Raw genomic sequence first — 17,159 nt, 5'->3', positions numbered from 1 at the left:
TCCTAAACTAGGTATGGTGGCGCACAATTGTTGGAGCCCCAGCATTTGGACAGCTGAAGGGAAAAGATTGGGCCGAGTCTGAGGCCCAGGCTATCTCAGAACAATCAATAAATGAATAAATAATCGCCCTTGTTTGTAATACAATGACTATGCTAAGTAGGAACAGGTGCCACCCGGTGTTTGCTGAGGACGCTCCTCTGGTTTCTAGATCTTGCTTTCCTTCTGAAAGAGCTCAGACCCACAGAAAAGCTGGGGTAGATCCTTCTCAAAGCCCCTGGTGGCTGAATCAGCTGCCATGATGACGACGCTTACCGTGTTTGCTTTGGGTCCAGAGACTGACCAGGCCCACCCTTGCCTGGCTTCTGAGAAGAGAGATTATGCGTGTTCAGGGATGACCGTAGACACCATTTGTCATTTACATTTCCTTAGGAATTTCACATTATAGCCTGTGAGTTGTCATTGAACCCCTCAGGTTATGTAGCAGAAACATGATTTGTGTATAACCACAGCGTTCCCCAACTATCGCCCTCCTCTCCCTCCTCCTCGTCCTCTTTTTTGTTTGCTTGTTTTGTTTTGTTGTTTGTTTGTTTTGTTTGTTTTGAGACAAGGTCTCCCTATGTATCCCAGGCTAGCCTCACACTCACAGCCCTCCCTCCTGAGAGCTGGGTGGACAGGCATGCACCACCACACCCAGTTTGTGCCGAGCATCTTTACCAGCTGGTTCGTTCAGTTCACACCTGATCATCATCAGAAGCTGAAAACAGGTCGGTTTATTCAACGCTGAATAACTCAGGCTACCTGTGGACATCTTCGCCTTGGTTCAAATTGCATTTATTTATTTGTATATGCATTTGTGTGTGAGGTTGTGTTTTGTGCATGTGTGTGTGTGCTATGTGCACATGTGTACGAGTTAGTGTGTGTATATAATGTGTGCTGGGGGTGGAGTCGGGTGGGGTGGGGTGCATGCTCCTGCACATGTATGAGGCCAGAGAACAAACTGTGGGTGTTGGTTCTCTCCTCTTTCTGCCACGCGGCTCCTGAAGCCGGACCTCAGAGTCCAGTGTGTTAACACATTAAGCAACCTCACCAGCCCCTTCTCTGCTTTTTTGATCGGCAGCATAGTCTAGGGACCTCCGGGATACAGTGTGCTGTTTCAGCGGGGATACGGATGTGGACTGATAGATGAGGGAATCAACAGTTCCGTTCCTTAACGTTTGTCCAAGCTGTGAGTGAGGTTTTTGTTCTGTATCTCTCTGTGTGTGAGTGCACATAAGTGGCGGGTGTGCGCACTCACAGGTGTGTGTTCAGAGACCAGAACAGGATGTGGTGTGCCTTCCTCAGTCACCCTTGCCATTGTTGTCCTGAGCTGGGGTCTCTCACCGGAGTTTCTTCCTTTCTTTCCTTTTCCCTCTTTCTTTCTTTCTTTTTTTTTTCTTTCTTTCTTTCTTTCTTTCTTTCTTTCTTTCTTTCTTTCTTTCTTTCTTAACAAACAGGGTTTCACTCTGTAGCCCAGGCTGGCCTTGAACTCACAGAATTCCACCTGCCTCTGCCTCCTAGTGCTGGGATCAAAGGTGTGCACCACCACACCCAGCTTCTCACTGAACTCTAAGCCCACAATTTTGGCTAGGCTGATTGGCCACTGAGCTCTCCGGATCCACCTGTCTCACCCCCCACCCCCCACCCCGGTGCTGGGGCTACAGGCACAAGCAGCCTTGCCCAGCTTTTTACGTGGGTGCACAGGATTCGAACTCTCAGTCCTCATGCATGCTGAGTAAGGGCTCTTCCCCACTGAGCCATCTCCTCAGCTTTATGTCGCCTCCACCTCCTGTTTCACTTTGATGCTGGGAGAGAAGTGACCGGAGGATGCAGTCCATGCCAGGCAAGTGTTCTACCACTGAGCTACCTGCCCACTCACCGTGTGTCCTTGTTAAAATCCGGAACAAAGCCAGGAATGAGGGAGCACACCTGTAATCCCAACACTCAGGGGGGCTAGGCAGGAGGGTCATGAGTTGGACCAGTCTGGGTTACATAGTGAAACCAGATCTCAAAAGAAAGAAAAAGAGAGAGAGAGGGAGAGAAGGGAGGGAGGGAGGGAGGGAGGGAGGGATGGGAGGGAGGAGGGGGAGGGAGAGAGAGAGAGAGAGAAGAGAGAGAGAGAAAGAAAGGAAGAAAGGAAGGAAAGGAAAGAAGGAAGGAAGGAAGGAAGGAAGGAAGGAAAGAAAGAAAGAAAGAAAGAAAGAAAGAAAGAAAGAAAGAAAGAAAGAAAGAAAGAAAGAAAGAAAGAAAGAAAGAAAGAAAGCTGGCCAGGAGAGGTAGCACACGCCTTTAATCCCAGCACTCAAGAGGCAGAGGCAGGCAGATCTCTGTGAGTTCAAATCCAGCCTGGTCTACAGAGTAAGTTCTAGGACAACCAGGGGTACACACAGAAACTGTCTCAAATAAACAAACAAAAAATCCAAAACACAAAAAGGAAGTTCCTGGGAAGCCAGGGCTACACAGTAAGACCTGGCCTAAAGATAGACACACTAGTTCTTCCCCATCCCACTACTTTTCTTCCATGACACATGTTTGAAGAGTCCTAGGCAGTTTTCCTACATAGGATCTTACCCTCAGGATGACTGGGTACATGTTAAGCTTGGGTCTCATCGCCAGGCTGCCAAATCTGGCAGAGATGAATCGACATCTTCTTGTTAAACCACCTTCTGGGGCTCAGGGTGTGAAGTGCTTGCAATACAAGCCTGAGGACCTGAGTTTGAGTCTCCAGCACCCACAGAAAAAACACCAGTTTGCCCCTTTAATGCCCACCCTGGGGAGGCGGGGTCAGAAGAATCCTTGGTGCTCATTGGCCAGCCCATGGCCAGTAGTGAGAGACCCTGCCTCAAAACAAGAAGAAGGAGACTGGAGAAAGACACCCAGCCTTGACACTCAGCCCTCTGTGGTGAGTGTACATATGAAACACCTCCCAAGGGCTCCTACACTCACGTGTGCAAGCCATACACATATACCATATGCAAATAAATGAGTAAGTGTTCTGCCCAGCATAGTTATATTATTACATGGTGCTATGTTGCATTCCTTGAGAAGAATCTTCTTTTTAATCTGTTAACAGTTATCATTTATGAGATGGGCATGGTAGCCTACATCTTTAATCTCTGGAAGCGACAATTTGGGAAGCTGGAGGCTATGGAGGAATTGCAAGTAAGTCCTGTGACGGGTTAGAGCCTGAGGCGCTGAATTTTAGGCTGAGGCTACCTATTGCTCGTCAAAATATCATAAAGGGAGAAGAATAAAAAATGAGGGAAAAGAGAAAAAAAAAGTAGATGTTATGAAATGTAATTTGACATTCAAATGTCCAAAGAGATTAGCCTGTGTTTATTGGATTGTTACAGAGTTGCAGTTCACAGCTGGGTTAATTTAGGGGTCCCAAAATAAAAAGCAAAAATAAAGTCTGAAGTATATCTCAGTGTGAGAACACTTCAAGACCTTTTAAAATTTTTTTTATTTTTACAATGTGTATGCGTGTTTTGTTTGCGTGACTTCATGTTCTTAGAGGCCAGAAGAGGGTGCCAGATGCCCTGCAACTGTGGCTATAGACAGTTGTGAACCACCCTGTAGGTGCTGGGAAATGAATGCAGGTCCTCTGCAAGAGCAGTCAGGGTTCTTAACCACGTCTCTCCAGGCCCAGCATCTTCTTAATATGCAGGAAATCCACAATAACCGGGACAGATGAGGCCGCTCTTGCCTGGTGACCCAATGATGAGAAAAACCACAGGCAGGCTCATCCCAGTCTCGTGCACACCCAAAACAATCACCCAGAGCTGGTTTAACAGGCCTGTCACCTAAGAACCTTCTGGAATCCTCAACAGTTGCCTCCCAGAGATCAAACTGCCAAGTGACCCCCAGGTTTCTTTCCCCCTGGTCACCTTAATGCACAGAAACCTTTATGAGACAGTGGAGTTTGTGTCCTTGGATACCAAGTCCCAGACTGATTGCCAGGGTAGAGGCTCTAGTTCAGATTTGTGACCACTGGAAGCATATTTGATTTGCGGACATTAGATGAACTGCCTCAGCCCAGCGATCTACATAACCCTGCACAGCACATGGGGTTTGTAAGACATCGTTAAGTGTTGGGTGTTGGCTCTGGAGAGGCTGCTCTCATTAAACTCAATTGCTAACATTTCAAAATCAAAAGCATTCAGAAGCAAGTGTGTTGTGCAAGCCTGAGATCCCGCTCCAGAAGGTAAGGAAGAGGATCAAAAATTCAAGGTCATCCTTGGCTACATAGCATGTTCAAGACTAGCCTGGGCTATATGAGACTGTGTCTGAAATGTGGGGAGCAGAAGGCCAGAATCTATGTGCAGGAACGGCGTCTTCCCTTCAAGGGTCAGCAATGACCCAGGGAAGATTCATTTGAAAAAAGAACAGATCCAGGAAGAAACAATGACCCAGAGAAGATTCATTTGAAGAAAGAACAGATCCAGGAAGAAACAGAGGCTTGGAGAGTGGGGAGAACAAGCCCTTATGATGGAGGCACGGTGCCAAGGTTGCAAGGTGGAGTGATGCCTGAAGAGCCTGAAGAATCAGGAGGGAGGCTCTGAGGCTGCAGCAGAGGCAGCAGGGGGGTGAACAGGAAAGCCGAAGTCAAAGGTCTGTGAGTCAGGTGAGTAAGGAACCACTTATACTTTTTTTTCTGCTTTTTGAGACAAGTTTTCTCTGTGTGTAGCCCTGGCTGTCCTGGAACTTGCTCTATAGACCAGGCTGGCCTTAAACTCGCTTAGGTCTGCCCGCCTCTGCCTCCTGAGTGCTGAGATTAAAGCTGTGCTCCACCATGCCCTGCAACAATTTTTTTGTTTTGGTTTGGTTTTTTTTCGAGACAGGGTTTCTCTGTGTAGTTTTGGTGCCTGTCCTGGATCTCACACTGTAGACCAGGCTGGCCTCGAACTCACAGAAATGCGCCTGGCTCTGCCTCCCGAGTGCTGAGATTAAAGGCGAGCCCCACCACGGCCTGGCTGCCCTGCAACATTTTTAATGTTATTGCTCTTGAGACAGTATCTCACTCCATAGCCCAGGTTAGCATCCGAGCCCTGGTTCTCCTGCTTCGGCCTCGGGAATCCTGAGGTTATAAGTCTGTGCCACCGTTCCTGACCCACCACCTTTATTTTCTGGGTCCCTCTGCTGTCCTGTGGAGAACCCCGGCAGGCACCTTCAGGGTTGTGTGCAGAAATTAGCAACAGGGATGGAGAGAGGCCAGCGCTTTGGAGATCTCAAGGTAGAGAAGGCTGAACCAGGAGGATGGTGATGGCCCCCAGGGGTCAGGGCAGAGTTCCTAAGCATTGGCAGGGACTCTCCTAAGCAACCTTGCAGATGGGGGCAGGATGAGTGGCATTTGAGAGCCTGGAGGGCTGGGCTGTTTGAACTCTGATCCCTGTAATAACGGATGTCCAAAGGCCTGGGTGGCACAATCAGCTGTGGCGGAGTACACTTCAGAGACAGAGACAGGAAGATCTCCTCAAGATCGAGACCTACCTGGGCTGTACAGTGAGTTAGGGAGGGAGACCCCATCTCCAAAAGTAAATGACTGAACGAGTGTTGAATGTGGGCATGAGCCAAATGCATGCACAGATGAAGAGAGGTCATCCCAGGACTCAGCTCTAAATCAATAGCAGGAACCTAAAGGCTGCCCATGAACCTGGAGGAAACTGCTAGCGAGCATCCTATTCTGGGAGAATCAGAAGATGGCTCCAGAAGTTTCTGAACTAGCTCAATAAATTAAGAAAGATAATCTTGCTGGGCATGGTAGTACATACCTGTAACCTCAGTATTCAAGAGCTGAGACTGGAGGATTGCTATGAGTTTCAAGGCAGCCTGGATTCCAAAGTGATTTCCAGGCCAGCCTGTGTTACAGAGGAAGTTCTATATCCACCCCAGGGCTGTGTACCAAGACTGTCTCAGAGAAAGAGAGGAGGGAGGGAGGGAAGGAGGCAGAGACAAAAAGCAGAGAACGAAAAAAGAGAAAGGTAATTTTTGAGAATTGATCAATGGATATGATCGGCTGTGGGTTGTGGAGTCTGTGTCTACATTTCCCTTCAATTGACAGGGTCATTCCATCATCTTCATTCAAAACATGACAGGCACTATAGCAAGAGTGTAGAGAGGAGTCCCCAACAAGCAAACTATGCTGCTCACCAACAGGACATGGCAGGAGAGGTATGTTTCACCTCCTAGTTTAAATAGTGATGATGACCGCCTGCTTTGTGAACACACAATACACAGAGGCACATGCCTTTAGTCCCAGCATTATGGAGGCAGAGGCAGGCAGACCTCTGTGAGTTTGAGGTCAGACTGATCTCGTAGCAAGTTCCAGACCTGACAAGGCTGCATAGTGAGAAGATTTAATTGCCACGTATGAGTCAAACGCTTCTGGCTTTCCGATAAAGGCACTTTCTGCAATGATAGGGTGAAGGCCGGGCTCCACACATGGCAAGCAGACAGCCTACCAGCAAGTTCTGTCCCAAGCAATAAGTGTGAAGGAGGTGAGTTACTCTTTTTCCAAAGATGCCATGGCTAACCTCATATACCATCTCGGAAATGGCTTCTCGGTGCTGGGCAGAGCGTCTAGTGTCTGTACCTGGTAGATCTCTTCCAACTGACTTCAGGTGATGGCACCTGGCGACATCCTGACTGTCACTTACGACAGACTCCACTCCAGGCTCTTCTGCCTGCACCGCTCCCAGATTCCAGGCCTGCAGAAGCTCTGAGATAGTGGATGGTTATCACCTGAGGATGCTAGGTTTGGGGTAATTTGTCACATAACGATCAATAAACAATGAAAGCAGGAACAGCCCTGGGGGCGCTGGCTCTGAGAAATGAGACAGGCAGGATGTGGCCCTCGGGGAACTGTGGAGCCACAGGTCAGGTCTGACCTCAGACCTCTTTCCAAGTTGCATCCCCGCCAGCCCTTACAGGCAATGAAGTGGAGACCAGGGAGGAACAACATGGACTTCTGTACCATTTGTAGCACAGGGACGACTGGTCTGAATACTGTATGGAACCAAAAGAGGAAGTGTCCCACTCGGCCTGAAGCTGGGCGACTATATCCCCAAGGCATTAGAGAGAGAAGTCCTTGAGAATCAGGAAGGGCAGTTGGGGGCTCCCCGGCTTTGGAAGGATCCTGCAGAATATCTCCCCATTGGTTGCATCTTTCACCTTAACTCTCCGCTCCATTTCCGCAGATGCTGGCAGTGTGCATGACCTGTTATCTAGAGATGTAGACCAGACTTGGGCAAGGACCAAGACTGCACATGTGCTCCTCAAGAGCCAGCCACCCATGAGCTCTCTTCCTCTGACCCAGAGGCTAGGAGTCTAATGCATTCCTCTTCTCAGACTTCCCTGTTTCCAGGGATGCGTCCGTCTCTGCCTCCCGCCTTGATGCAGAGGTCCCTCCCACCTTGATGCAGGGGGGCCTCCTGCCTTGATGTGGGGGTACCAGGATTACAGTCTTGCCCTAGGGCACTGTGTGCTCTGGGGATCCCAGCTCCGGTCCTAACACTGTAATACCAGTGCATTAGCCACTGAGCCATTTCCCCAGTTCTGGTCTGTTGTTGTTATATTATTATTATTATTATTATTATTATTATTATTATTTTGTTTTGTTAAGACAGTCTTTTGAGCTTGGTGGTGTACACCTTTAATCCCAGAACTTGAGAGACAGGCAGGCAGATGTCTGGGAGTTTGAGGACAGCGTAGCGTGTTCTAATCAGAGCTGCACAGTGAGAACCTACCCCCCGCCCAAACAAACTAGACAGAGTGTCTTCCTAGTCTGTCTTCCCAACGCTGGGGTTATGAGTGTGAGGTACTATGCATTGAGTTCCTGTTTTTTAAATCACCAAACATTTCATAAACAAGCACATCAGCATCACCATTCTGAAAATCTGAACAAGGACGCCCACACCTCCAAAGTGGCTTGGTGGTCAGTAATCCTAGTTACAAGTGAAATGTATAAAAGCCACGGTGGCTCCTTGAGGGGACACTGTCCTAGACAAGGTGCCTGGAGAAAGGGTAGGGATCCCACAGAAGCCTCCAGCACAGCCCTACAAGAGACAAAGCTGCTGTGGCGGCTACTTCCCTGTCCTGTGTGTGTTTGTCCTTCTCCTAAGGGTCTGCTGTGCTCCCACTGGGCAGGCCCCTGGCCACAAGAGGCTCGATGCCCAGAACATACTTAGATTTCAAATGCATACCTAATAAAACTGAGCTCAGTGGCTGCTTAAAGTCTCCACAGTATTCCTGGGCGATTTCACCCCATTCAGCCTCTTCAGAGTTCTGCAGTTGAGTGTTCTCCTCCTGGCCTCCCCATCCCTCCGCAGACAGCTCCTGGGGATGAGCACTGAGCTCTGGTTTGATCTAAAAGTCACTGCCCCTGCTCATGGGGAATACCAACTAACCCCACTAACACGTGGTTTTGTTTCAGTAGGTCTGACTGCTTTAAACTTCCCTCCGTGTTAATGTCCAACAGCTCTGCTTTGCAAGGGTCAAGGGAACACATCCTTTCCTGAGGCAACTCCCCTCATCTTTTTGAAAAGGATCCGGAAACCTGATCCCTGATCCCTAGGCACTCAATGGTCCTCAGAGGCCTTCAATTCTCTGCTCAACCCCAGGTAGCTGGGATTGCGGAGCTGTGGCACCAGAAATATACCCCCTCCTCCCCCTCCTCCCCTCCTCCCTCCTCTGCCTCCCATCCTTCCTTTTTCTCTTCTATCTCTGTTCTTTCCTGTCTCACTCTAGCTTTGCCTGACCTGGTACTCACTGTGTAGCCCAGATTGGCCCTCCTCCTGCCTCAGCCTTCCAAGTCTTGGAATAACAAGCATGAATTACCACAACCAGAAAAAATTACATTTCTTTAAAATCCCCTACCCCCCAGTACTGGTGATTGAACCGAGGGCCTCATATATGGTAGGAAAGGGCTCTGCCTCTGAGTTATACCTGTCCCTATGTTTCTTAGAATTAAAAAAAAATTCTTATGTGTGTGGATGTTTACCTGCGTATATATCTGTGCACTACATGCATTCAGTTCTTGTGAAGGCCAGAAGAGGGCGTCAGATCCCCTGGAACTGGAGTTACAAACAGTTGTCAGCGGCCATGTGGGTGCTGGGAATCGAACCTGGGTCTTCTGCAAGAACAATAAGTGCTCTTAACTACTGAGCCACCTCTCCAGGCCCTACATAGATTTATTCTCTAAAAAAATTCCACACACACACACACACACACACACACACACACACACACACACACACCTAAGAGTATATATGGTCAGATTGGACACAAATTGGACACAATGGATTGTTTAAAAATAAAAATAAAACCAAGAAGATGGTATAAGATTGTGAAAGGCTGAGGAGAAGGGAGTCTGGGAGAAGCTGGAGGAGGAGGAGGGGCTGATTTCAGTCAGAACACACTGTATGGAACTCAAAGCAGTGTGTATGCTACTACCTCCTCTCCTCACTGGAACTGGGAGTAGAACCCAAGATCTCCTACATGCCCGGGGAGAAATGAAAGGGGACATGTCAACCAGAACTTTCTCTAAAAACCACTTTACTAAGATTGATGTCAGTCCCATGTATGTTACATAATTTAAATGTAAAAGCCATATGTATGTAAATTCACACACACAGGTGTTGGTTTGTTGTGGTTGTGTTTTTGAGACAGGATCTTCCTCTGTAACCTTGGCTAGTGTGGAATGTGCTTTGTAAAGCAGCCTGGTCTCAAACCTATAGAGATCCACCTGCCTCAGCCTCCTGAGTGGGGAGATTGAAGATGTGTGTCTACATATCTGGCCCTGAAATATATTTTATTGTTCATTTGTTTTTATTGTATTTTTTTTCTTTTTTTAGTTCTTTGAAACAGGGTTTCAAAACAGAAAAAACTCTGTTTTTCTGGCTGTCCTAGAACTAACTCTTTAGACTAGGATAGCCTGAAACTCACAGAGATCCCCCTGCCTCCTCTACCTCCCAAGTGCTGGGATTCTGGGATTAAAGGGGTCTGCCACCACTGCTCGGTTCTTTTTCAATCTCTGATGGTGACTTTTTTTTTTAGGTAAGTGGGATTTGAACTCAGGACCTCATGAATGCTAGGCTAGTGGGATTTGAACTCAGGGCCTCATGCGTGTTAGACAAGTGCTCTACCACTAAGCCATATCCTCAGTCTCTAATGGTACTCTTTTTGCTGGGCCTTAGAGAGAAGTTGATTCGTTTTCAATCTTGAGACAAGATCTCTTGCAGTTGCCCAGGCTGGCCTTGAACTCGCTCTGTAGCCCTCTCAGGCCTTTAATTTTTGGTCGTTTTGCCGCAGATTCCCTGTGCAAGGATGGCATCACCACAGGGGTACCACTAATGCCGATTCCCTCCACCCAGGCCTGGTGTCGGCATGCTCAGGGAGGACAGTCCAGGTGCTTCACGCCTGCATTCGATCACAACTGAGACCCATCCCAGACCGGTGTTTCTCAAACCCTGAAGCACACAAGAGCCCGGGGTCTTTGCTGGAGAGCTTCTCGGCATGTGGGGCTGCTGGAACCTACGGATTCGGGCCACAGAGACTCAGAGCCTGGAGCTCCTCAGCTCCCCTTCTCAGCCTGCCCTGGCTTCCAAAAAGGTAAGCTGCAGGCTTGAGATGGACTCGGTTTGTAGAGTGCTTACCCAGTATGCAGAAAGAAGGCCCTGTTTCCATCCTGCACATGGCAATAAACTGAGTGGGATGGCATGTGTCATCCCAGGCCTGGGTAGAAAGATGTGGGAAGATCAGAAGTTCAAATCCATCTTCAGCTACACATCAAGTCTGAGGCCAACTTGGGCTACAAAAGAGTTTTGTTTTGTTTTTAAATACATTCTTTCGCGTGTGACAAGGTCTCACTATGTTACTCTGGCTGTCCTGGAACTCATTATGTAGACCTCAAATTCACAGAGATCTGCCACCTCTGCCTCATAAATGCTGAGATTAAAGGATTACGCCACCACACACAGCTCTTAATTTTTTTTTAAACTTTATTTTATGTGCATTGGTGTGAAGGTATCAGGTCTCCTGGAACTGAAGTTACAGACAGTTGTGAGCTGCCATGTGGGTGCTGGGAATTGAACCCGGGTCCTTTAGAGGAGCAGCCAGTGCCCTTAACTGCTGAGTCATCCCCCCATCTCCTAGCTCTTATCAGATTGGCTCCTTTGTGCCTTGACTCTACAGAATGACAGCAAAGTGCTCATTGAAGAGCTATGGCATTTAGCAGCTGGAGGGAGAACAGATGGCTGGGCCAGAATTTGTAAAAATTATGAAACTCAGCTTAAATTCTCAGTTGCTAAAATTAAAAGCTTTGTTCTTGTCAGGCAGTACCAATGCACGCCTTTAATCCCAGCACTCGGGAGGCAGAGGCAGGTGGATCTCTGAGGTGGAGGCCAGCCTGGGCTACAGAGTGAGATCCAGGACAGCCAGGGCTACACAGAGAAACCCTGTCTAGAAAAACCAGAAGAGAGAGAGAGAGAGAGAGAGAGAGAGAGAGAGAGAGAGAGAGAGAGAAACAAAAAAGCTTTGCTCCCCAGGAGCAAATCAGAATGAAAGAAGGGGAGTGGCCTGTAGTTGGAGACGGCCACTCATATACACTCACATAGATGAGTATAACATGGGTGGCGGTTTAAAAACCGTCGTAATTTTATTTATTTATTATTTATTATTTATTTATTTATTTATTTATTTATGCATGTGTCTTGGTGCACGTGTGGAGGTCAGCGGACAACTACTTGTGGGAGTTGGTTCTCTTCCACCATGCAGGTCCTGGGTATTGAACTCGGGTCGTCTGGCTTGGTGGCAGATCTTTTACCCATCTTGCTGTTTTTGTTCTTGGGGCACTAAGACTTGAAGGGAGGAAGGGATGGCCTCATGCATGCTAAGCATGTACCCCACCAGCAAGCTAATCCATCAGCTCCTAAAGCTTTCTCCTCAAATGTTGAAATGTGAATTTCATAACTTCCTCGAATCATCAAATAACTCTGATTTCTTTCCCCTCTCAACCATCTAACCAGAATAAACCGCTTCTTTGCATCTTAACCACGCCACACAGACATCGTTCCTAACCCTCTCTAGGAATTTTTAATCTCCTCACCAACCCTTTCTAGGCTGAGCACACTCACTCACCCTTGTTGTGAAAGAAAATTCCATGAAGCAGAAGCTGAGAGCTGTGAATATTTCTCCTGTATAAAGATCTTAAGATGAGTGGGAATGCTCGGGGTGGGGATGGTATCAGGTGTGCCTCAGTCTCCAGGGAGGATAAGTGGTATCATCTGGTTAGATCAGCTAATTAGATATTTGGGGAAGGAAGCCACTCAGTATCCTGGTTTAGGGAACTGATAACAAGCTGTGCTCTGGCCTGGCAGTCCTTGTTCACTTTTGAGGTGAGTTTTTTTTCCCTACTGGTTGCAGCCTCAGCACAGAAAGGACTGGAAATGTTTGCTGTTGCCTGGGATCACTCTCCAACATCCCAAGTGGAACTAAAGCTGTCCACTTCCTATTTGTGGTTATTTTGTTTAGATTTATTCTCATTTTTATTTCTGCGTAGTTGTGTATATTGATGTGTCTGGTACGTGTGTGTGGGTGCCTGGGGAAGGCAGAAAAGGGCGTTTGGATCCCCTGGAGCTGGAGTTACACGTGGTTACATATCAGTGCTGGGAACCCAAACTGGGGCCTCTACAGCAGCAGAAAGTACCCTTAACCCCGCAGCCATCTCTCCAGCCCCTCATCTGCTTCCTGAAAAGATGTCAGCGTGCATGACATGGGTTGAGAGCCACTGGCAATGTACCACGTTTTACATCGGCACTTCTTCACCCCTGAGGACACTGGAAGATGCTTGTCCTGTCCTGGAGATGCTACACTGTTCACCACCATAAACGAAGAAGATTTAAAGAGCACATGCTGCCAGGCAGAAGGGTGCTCAGTTCTAATCTCAGCACTCAGAACTCGGTGAGTTGGAGGCCAGCCTAGCCTATATAGCACGTTCTGGGCCAACCTGAACTACACAGTGAGATCCTGTCTTAAAAAATAATAAAAGTAAGCCGGGTGGTAGTGGAGCACACCTTTAATCCCAGCACTGGGGCAGCAGAGGCAGGTAGATCCCTGAGTTCAAGGCCAGACTGGTCTACAAAGTGAGCTTCAGGACAGCCAAGGCTATACAGAGAAAGCCTGTGTTGGAAAAAAGAAATAAATAAAATAAATAATAAAAAATAAATAATTATCACCATTATAATCTTAAAATAAGATAGGGTTGCTGGGCGTGGTGGCGCACGCCTTTAATCCCAGCACTTGGGAGGCAGAGGCAGGTGGATCTCTGTGAGTTTGAGGCCAGCCTGGGCTACCAAGTGAGCTCCAGGAAAAGGCGCAAAGCTACACAGAGAAACCCTGTCTCAAAAAAAACAAAAAACAAAAAACAAAAAAAAAAAAAAATAAGCTAGGGCTGGAGTAGCATGCTTACCCAGCATACCTGAAGCCCTGATTTTAATCCCCAGAACAGCACAAACCAGGTGTGGTAGTGTTTGGTAAAAAGAGTAATTGTTCAAGGTCATCCTTAGCTACATAGGGAAATCATGGTTAGCCTACCCTATTCATTTAGAGACTGTCTAAATGAATAGACAAGCAAGAAGACATCTTGTCAGTCCTCCAGCCTGGGGGAGACAGAGGCAGGCAGACCCTGTTACAAAAAAGTTAAAAAACATAAAGTCCATTTCCCCTGGCCAAACTGTACTCATACCCTCCCCTTCCACTTGTCTGTCTGTCGGAGAACAGTGTGGCTGTCAGCCAGACCCACAGTCAGCAAACAGAGGCAGAGAGCTGAGTAAATTTGCTCGGGACACAGTGATTCCTGTGAGGTCATGAAGTTAAGCATTAAGTGAGTAGAGACATATGTTGAGTTGCTTGTAGGATTTGTGCTGAAAAAATTGAGAGAGAGACCCAGCACCCCACCCCCTTTGTTTTTAGACCCCCTGAAATCACTGACAATTGGGCTTCCTTCCCTACATTCCCTGAGGAGAACTTCCCATGAACTCCCAACATTATGGCTGATCCTGATGCCCCAGGCTTCCCTTGGCCAGTGTGCCTCAGTCCACACAAGGAAATTATTCAGGTAACGATGATCTTTAAAAGAAAATTGAAGGGCCAAGCAGCTGGGCATAGTGGCACAGGCCTTTAATCCCAGCGCTTGGGAGGCAGAAACAGGCAAACCTCTGTGAGTTTGAGGCCAGCCTGGTCTACATAATGAGTTCCAGGACAGCCAGGGATATTTGGAGAGACCTTGTCTTAAAACAAACAACAACAAACAGCCAAGTGTGGCTGTGAAGGCCGGCCATCACAGCACACCATGAGCAGAGGCAAAGTGACCTCTGTATACTTGAGGGTAGCCTGGTCTACAGAATGAGGTCCTGGGCTAAAGACCCTGTCTCAAAAGTCCAGGAAAAAAAAAGAGGGGCTGGAGAGGTAGCTCAGCAGTGAAGAACACTGACTGCTGTTAATATTCTGACTCACCCCTTGAGATCCCACCCCTTGGAGCCGCCCTGTGTCCTGAGTAAAAGCCTCATTCTAAGGAGGGCTCCCCTTCCTCCACCCCTCTCTCTGTCTCTCTCTCTCTCTCTTCTGCTTTTTCCTCCCATGGGGTGTGCACCCTCAGCCTCTCTCTGTCTCTCTTACCTGCATCTCTCTATCATAATAAACTCTCCACGTGGATGCAGTGTCTGGCCGCTGCTGGAGTGAGTCTGCCCAGCATGTTTCCCTGAACATGTGGATACCCTTGGGGGGTCAACACCCCACCCCCCACCCCGTAATAATTCATAACAACGGCTCTTCCAGAGGACCTGGGTTCAATTCCCAGCACCCACACGGCATTTCACAAGTGTTTGTAACTCAAAGATCTGACACCCTCACACAGACATACATTCAGGCAAAACAATACATGTAAAATAACAATAATTTTTTTTAAAAAAAGGAGGGAGGGAGAGAGAAAGAAGAGGGGTGAGGGAAGGAGGGAGGAAGGAAGAAATGAATGAAGGGTGTAGCGGGGCCTGGAACCTGCTGGAATCTTTTTTCTCCAGAGCAGAGGGAGCAAATTCTTTCCATGAGAGCACCAATGGCCAACGGCATTGCGGCTTTGTGGTCTGATGGCTTCTGTGTGGAACCCCCACCCCCACCCCCCCCCCCCCCCCCCCCCCCCCCCCCCCCCCCCCCCCCCCCACCCCACCCCCACATCTGCCCCACAGCGGCTGTGCTCACTGCGTGTGTAAGCAGAACTGGGGGCCAAAACCCAGCATCATCTTCCTTTCAGACACTGAAATGTGAACTTCTGGCAGGAGAAACTATGGTTTTTTTTCTGTTTTATCTTGATAGTTCAGGTTGTTTTTAAAATATAAGATCTCCAGGCTGGTATCACATTCAGAGCACGCCTCCTGTCTTAACACCCCACCCCCACCCCCACCGCACCCCGACCCAGCACACCTTGCACACCCAGCCTCCTTCTTTTCTTTGTTTCATTGTCTTATTTTTAGAATAAATAAAGTGAGACCCTGTTTCAAAAACGTATGTATTTATTTACTCTTTAATACACGTATACAATGAATATTGATCATCCTTCTCTAAAACCTTGGGACCCACCCCCAAGACCCCTCTCTTCATGTCACCTTTTTTTTGGGGGGGGGGGTTTCCGAGACAGAGCATCTTTGTGTAGTTTTGGTGCCTATCCTGAATCTCACTCTGTAGCCCAGGCTGGCCTGGAACTCACAGAGATCTGCCTGCCTCTGCCTCCCCAGTGCTGGGATTAAAGATTTATTTGTTTGTTTTTATGTGTTTGAGTGTTTGCCTGCATGGATATCTGGGCACCATCTGTAGACAGTGCCGGAGGAGACTAGAAGAGGGTGTTGGATCCCCTGGAACTGGAGTTACAGACAGTTGTGGACTGTGGTTCACATGTGGTTGCTGGGAATTGAACTCAGGACCTCTGGAAGAGCAGCCAGTGCTCTTAACCTCTGAGCCATCTCTCCAGCTCCCATGTTTGTTGTTTCGCAAACAACTTAAAAAAAAGTGTAAAAATTCCTCTCAGCTTTGGGTAGTTGTATCCTCCTCTGCTTCCTTCGTTTGCAGATACTTGACCTTGGACCCCACTCCCCCAGCCTTGGAATGACCATTCTGCTTATCTTGATGCAGAGGCAATAGAGGGGCAGTTTCTACAGAGTGGCAGGCAGCCATGACACGTGGCACCAGAGCCAATCAGTAACTGAACCCATCCAAGTCTCAAGGAATATAGCATTCAACTAGCAGAAAAATCTGCCCATCCCCACACCCATCCTTCCTGGCAATGTTTCCAAGCACACTGGACTTTAGGGGCCAGGTATCCCTCTGGGCGGTCGGTCCTATGCACCCGGGGTGTTTAGCAGCCTCCTCCGCTTCCGTCCACCAGCTGACTACTGCGTCCCAGGTTGCAAAGACCAAAAGCATCTGCAGATATTTCCAGATACCCTGAAAACTTCTGCCTTAAGTCTGCTCTGTCAACAGAACTTCCTGTGATGCTAACTTTTTTTACTTACTTATTATTCTGTGTGTGGCACATGTGTGGAGGTCAAGGGACATTTGTAGTGTCAGTTCTCTGCTTTGGCTCCAAGGGATCCAACCCCAGCGGCCAGGCTTTTGCCACAAGTGCTTTTATACATGGAGACACCGGCTCACACTCTTTTCATGGCTGAACAATATTCCATTGTTTGGCGTAATAGTTTACAAATCTACCTGTTATGTCCACTTCTAACTCTCAGGAATGAAGTCGCTCTAACCATTTGTGCCGATTTCTAGGGTGGATGTAGTTTAAGTTCTCTCGTTGTACACTGTCTGTCTGACTATAAAAGGACTGGATCAAATGGAATTTATATGTTTAATACTTTGAGAAATTGCCAAACTATTTTCCAAAAAAGGCTTTGTTATTTATTCTTCCACCAGCAATATTTGAGTATCTCATTTTCCTTCCATCCTAACTGTCAATTGTTAGTGGCCTCTTTGGGAGTGGGGAGGAGTGGCGTGCGTGCGTGAGTGCATGCGTGCGTGCGTGCGTGCGTGCGTGCGTGTGTTGGGTGCACGCATATGTGTTTACATATGCCTGT

Source organism: Peromyscus leucopus, chromosome 1 (genome assembly GCF_004664715.2).
Source record: "Peromyscus leucopus breed LL Stock chromosome 1, UCI_PerLeu_2.1, whole genome shotgun sequence".
Lineage (NCBI taxonomy): Eukaryota > Metazoa > Chordata > Mammalia > Rodentia > Cricetidae > Peromyscus > Peromyscus leucopus.
This window is presented reverse-complemented; position numbering follows the sequence as displayed.